This window comes from Arachis hypogaea, chromosome 8 (genome assembly GCF_003086295.3).
Source record: "Arachis hypogaea cultivar Tifrunner chromosome 8, arahy.Tifrunner.gnm2.J5K5, whole genome shotgun sequence".
Classification (NCBI taxonomy): domain Eukaryota; kingdom Viridiplantae; phylum Streptophyta; class Magnoliopsida; order Fabales; family Fabaceae; genus Arachis; species Arachis hypogaea.
Genome location: NC_092043.1, coordinates 28216734 through 28222733, shown reverse-complemented (window position 1 = coordinate 28222733; position 6000 = coordinate 28216734).

Here is a 6000-nt window from a genome sequence, read left to right as displayed (position 1 = left end):
TAAGGTCGTAACAGTCATTTGTAGGATGACAATACATCTTGTGGAATTCGCCGTAGTCGCTATGACTTCTCCCTTTTTGTTCTTGATGGGCCTAGGGGGTGAAAGCCTTTCAGTGTGGCAAATTTCCCTATACACATCGACTAGGGAAACTTTCAGAAGAGTGTAAGAGTGATATCTCCTTATCCTTTCCACGCCAATCTCCTCTTTCTTTTTGGATTCTCTCTCTTTTTCTTTCGACAGGTGAGGGTGTCGAGGCCGCCAATTCGGCTCTCATAATCTAGCATTTTCCTCCATGTTGATGTACTTTTCAACTCCTTTCTGTACATCGTCTAGGGAGGTAGGGTGCCTTTTTGATATGGATTGGGAGAAGGAGCCTTCCCTGTGTCCATTTACTAGGCCCATGATTACTGCCTCCGTGGGCAAGTCTTGAATTTTCAAGCACGCTTTGTTGAACCTTACCATGTAGTTTCTCAAAGGTTCTCCGACCTCCTGTTTCACACCCAGGAGGCTCGGTGCGTGCCTTACCTTATCTTTTTGGATGGAGAACCGCATCAGAAATTTCCGTGAGAGGTCGTCGAAGCTCGTGACCGACCTTGGAGGGAGACTGTCGAACCACTTCATCGCTGCTTTTGTCAAGGTGGTCGGAAAAGCTTTGCAGCGAGTGGCATCAGAAGTGTCGGCCAGGTACATCTGACTCTTGAAGTTGCTCAGATGATGCTTTGGATCTGTGGTCCCGTCGTAGAGGTCCCTATCAGGGCTCTTGAGGTTCCTGGGAACTTTTGCCCTCATTATGTCCTCACTAAACAGATCGTCCCAAGGGTGAATCTTCTCGGTCACTGTGAGAGTTTCGGCATTTAAGGGAAGATTCTAGCTTCAAGAGTTTTTCTTCTAACTCTTTTCGTCGCTCTATCTCTTCCCTTAGGTTTCTCTCCGCCTCTCGTTGTCGTTCTAATTCCTGTTCTAGCTGCTCTAAACGTCCTTGGTGGCCGTGGACCAATCCCATTAGTTCAGCTGCATGGGGCGGTCCTTCCTTTCCTGATTCACGCCCTTCAGAAGAATTTACCTTTGGATTTTTTACCCCAGAGGTACCCTCTTTGTGTTGATCATTCGCTTCCTGGTGGAAAGTCATGTCCGCCTCATTGTTTCCTGTGTTCAGATTTTCTTGTTCTGAATCAGTCGTGGCGTGGCCATCTTCGGGTGAGTTGTCCGCCATCAACTGATGATCTCTCGGGTCTCCGGCAACGGCGTCAATGTTCCGAGCTTACCTAAAACCGGATGGTGGTTGGGCTTATTTGTGAGGCCCAAGCGTCTGAAGGAGGAAGCCTCTGACTAGGTTTGGGTTTGGAAGCCTCCGTCCGACTTGTGTGTATGAAAGAATGGGGGGTGGTACCTGCAAAGACACTCCGATGCCTAAGTCAGCATGGGGTTAAGCAGGTTTAGAATGTATTGGAACTTAGGAATACCTGAGAGTTGTCAATGTACTTATAATGGTGAACCCATAACCACCGTTGGAGTAGTTCCACCTTTTAAGGAGGATAACCGTCCCTTTATCTTAGAGAGGTTAGGATTTGACTCTTGGAAGTTGGTTGAGAGATTTTAGGGGCAGTTACTTATTTGAATAAGTGTTATCTGCCAACTAATCTGACTCCCGACTTCTTTTTAGTGGAGTTTGTGTAGAAACCGACCTCTTTGGTAAAAATCGGTCGCGAGAGGGGGCCAACCTTCGGATTGGACTTTTTGTTTTATTGGATCCTGCGCCTTTAATGTTGGGTTAGGGTATGAACAATAATATAATATTATTTTTAAATATTTAGCAAAACAATCAAATTGTGTATAAACTAAAATCAACTACTAAAAATATAAAATACATATTAAAAATAAATTAAATAATATATATATATAAATATAGATAATGACTAATTTTAATATATAAATAATATTTTTGTTAGTCAAAATATTTCATTTAAGACATAATATTAGAGTTTTTTTTTTTTTTGCATAAAAAGATTACCCAACAACTTAAACTTTTAAAAAATATGATTCAAAATAAAGTTAAATAATGATCATTTATTGGATATAAAAATTTAAAATTTCAAATAATTCAACTTATTTAGGATATTGTATTGACCATGTCAAATAAATATGCTAGGTTTTTCAAAAGAGCAAGAGATAATTCTGTCAAATCATTATGTTACGTGAAATAATTCCAATTTTTGTCTTGTATACTACCCGATTTTCTCATCACTCTTACCCCACGGCAAGTATTTCCTTGCAGTAGCAACTTACGGTGACCTATATATATTCCTCTTATATAATGACATTTCTGAAAAATTCTAACACATCATAACAATGTATAACTTACTTATTAATTTAATCAAAGCATATGTCAAAAGGATTTGGGCGGAAGACATGAAATACATTTATAAATCATAGCAACATGAGATTGTAAATAAAACATATAAGAGTACTGCTAGAGAGATAATAGACTATTTGTGCAATATGTACAATAAGTTATTGAGTTACAAAACGAACATCTTCTATATTATCTAGAATAACCATTCGAGTACTAGGATAATAAACATTTTCCTAAAAATTTAAAGCGATTTAAACTGATTTTGAAATTTATTAAGGATCAAACTCTTGACCTTTTGGATCTAGCGCTCTAATACCATGTTAAACTGATAGAAAAAAGTAACACTAATAGTTATATTTCTAATACTCTATAAATCTTCATTGTACAAATATTTCATTGGCTCCTCATACTTTCCCAACAATTAATTAGGCGAAAAATTAAACCTTGTGAACCAATAGAAAATTTTTAAATACTGTTAGCATAAAGATTTGACGCAGCATAGTGATTTCGACTATAATCAATAATAACATAAAATGTATTTTTTGATTGACATGATTTAGCTAGGGTCGAAAATAAATCTTAAGTCAAATAAGATTAATGCAAATAACACGTAAAAAATATAATAATTGATGAAAAAAAGCGTGAACTATTACTTGACCATCAAGATATGGTAAGAAGTAAGAACATATCTAGTTAATTAAATTTGTAAATTAAGTAGAAATAAGAAGGTGAGAAAGATGCAAATAACAACTCAGGACAATATAGCTTTTCTCTCTACAAATAAGAAAGTCAAAGGCATTATTCAAAAGACTTCAATTTCAACATCTCAAACCAAGCTAAATCTATACAAAATTCTCAATCATCATGCATGACGCTTAGAAAAATCATGGAGTGTTTGAAGTCAATTCTTTTCTATTTTCATTTATTTCTTTTATGTTATTTTTTTTTACAGTATTTTGTTATTTTGTTTACGTTCATATTCAAGCAATTTCTTTTTATTTTAGGTTCATAAGCAGCATTTATCTAAATTTGTTTGATCTCATTTTATTATCATTCTTTGTTTAGTCTTTGTTTGTTATGCATTTATATAATTACTAGTATTTTTACCTGTAATGTTATTATGGAAATATAATTTTTTTAAAGTTATAATCTACTTTATTCTCACAATGTAGATTATGCATGATACAAAATATTTATAAAATTAAATTATTTTTACAAAAAAAATTATAGGTTGACAAAAGTCTTTAGTTAAGAAGACTAAGGTCTCTGTAGATAAAAAAATCAAATTACAAAATTTTTTGTTATTATTTTTATATAAAAAAAGTTTATTTTTTATTTAAATTATATTATTTTGTTAATTTTGTTTTCTATAGAACAAAAAGGTAGAAAAAATAGAGAATGAGAGAAAAAAAGAGAAAGATAAAGATGAAAAATAAAAATAAGAGTGAAAGTTTGTTAATTTTAGAAGAAAAAAATTTATTTTAATTGTAATAAAAAAGTATCGGATAACATATTTTGATTTGTCAAATTATTAATATAAATTATATATAGAGTAAAAATGGTAGACAGAAATAAAAAAATGGAGAGAGATAGATGAGAGAATTTAGGAAGGGAGTTTATTAATTTTGGAGAAAAATATTTTCTCTCAATTTTAATAAGAGAGTGTCATGTGACACATTTGATTATTAAATTAGATAATAATATATATGATACATACATAATATAAGTATATTTTAATTTCAATTTTAATTTTAATACAATTAAAGAATGTCATGTTGCACATTTTGATTGTCAAAATAGTAATACTAATTAGTCATTGATATTGACAGTGATATATAAAATAGATAGAGTGATTGAAGGAATGAGAGAGATAGAGAAAAGAAGAATGAGGAGGGGATAGCTCTTTAATTTTGAAGAGAAATATTTGATTTCAATTGCAATGAAAAAGTGATGTGGCACATTTTGGTTGTAAAATTAGTATGGAGGAGGGAAGAATTTTCTTTAATTTTGGAGAAAAAGATTTAATTTCAATCACAATGAGGGAGTGACATGTTACACATTTTGGTTGTAAAATTAGTAAAGAGTAGAAGATAATTCCTTAATTTTGAAGGGAATGATTTGATTTCAATTACAACCAGAGAAAAAGTGACATGTAACACATTTTAATTGTAAATTAGAAATATATAATAGATAGATAATAGATTTTTTCAAGAATTTTCATTTACATTTTTTGGCAAGTCAATACTGACACTACAGTCCATAAATTCCAGATCAAGAACAAACTTGAACTGACCTGTGTCGAAGTATAACAAAGACACAAGACCAATGAAGTCAATAAGAAATTTAAGACTTCAAATTCAAAAAATTAGTTTTCAATAATGAAACCTTCTCCTCACATTTACCCCCACACATTCCGATCCAATCTATCATATGATTCCAACTAAGACAATGGAGATCTACAATGTAGATTACTCATCAGTACAGTAGTGAAGACCAGCAAGTAGTAACAAAAAGACATAATAGATTCAATTATATCATTGAATGCCAAAAAAAGACAAACCTAAAAGTGTGACTTATTTATTAATTATTAGCTACTTTGTCTCAAAATACTATTAACTGTGCAAATTGATCTCAAAAACTGCTACTAATAAAGATCAAGATTATATATCTTTTCCAAAAAAAATCCTACCTAGCTACATGATGTCATTTAAATAATAAAATTTAAAAAGATCTTATTATTAGAGAAAATAACATCTGAGGGACAGACATTATTATCAAGATGCAAGTTGGAATCGTAAAGCAATAAATAAGTGGTCCAGCCTTTGGTGTCGTGACCTAAACCATATTATTGTAGGTTTTTGTTTCATATGCATTGTGTCAAAAATGACTCCTGCGGTTCTCTTAAAGATTGGGTTGGTTTTCTTAACTTCATCTACAATCACCTTTTGTCTCTCTACTTAACTTCCAATTTCACTCAGCAAAAAAACAATTAAAAGTCCAAGCACATGTTCTTCCCACAGCCATATATATAGTCTTTTTTTGAAATGTCAAAGAAAATGATATTTATATATTATTATAGCAATATTCTTCTCTTACTATATTACTATATATCACTTTGTTCACACAAGCCATGATCATTCAAATTAAACCCCTCTTAGAATTGACTCATCTTCTTATTATTTGGACCGTCCAATACAATTTCATTACGGACAAATTAAAACTACTATTAGTAACACAAAATTGACTAAAAAATTTCAATGATATGGTAGAATTTAAGTCCAAGATCAAGTAAGTTCTTAGGAGACTTAATGTCACTAGGTAACTTTTTTTTTTTCAATTTCTTTAAATATAATTTCTAAATATGTCTATATATTTTGGTCAACTAGATGACCATGGATCAACCATATATAACATCCAAGTCAAAATTTAACAGCTATAGCTAAGTGGGAAGAATAAATTAAACTAAAACGGAAAGAATAGCATGCTAACTTCATTAGCTTTAGCAGTTTACAAATGTGACACACTGAAAATGATAACACAGTGTAGTCAATAGGAGAGGGACCATATAACATGTATATATAACTTGATAGAGTGTGAAATCGGCATTAATAAGCCATCCCTGTTTATTTAATTTCCAACTGGGTGGA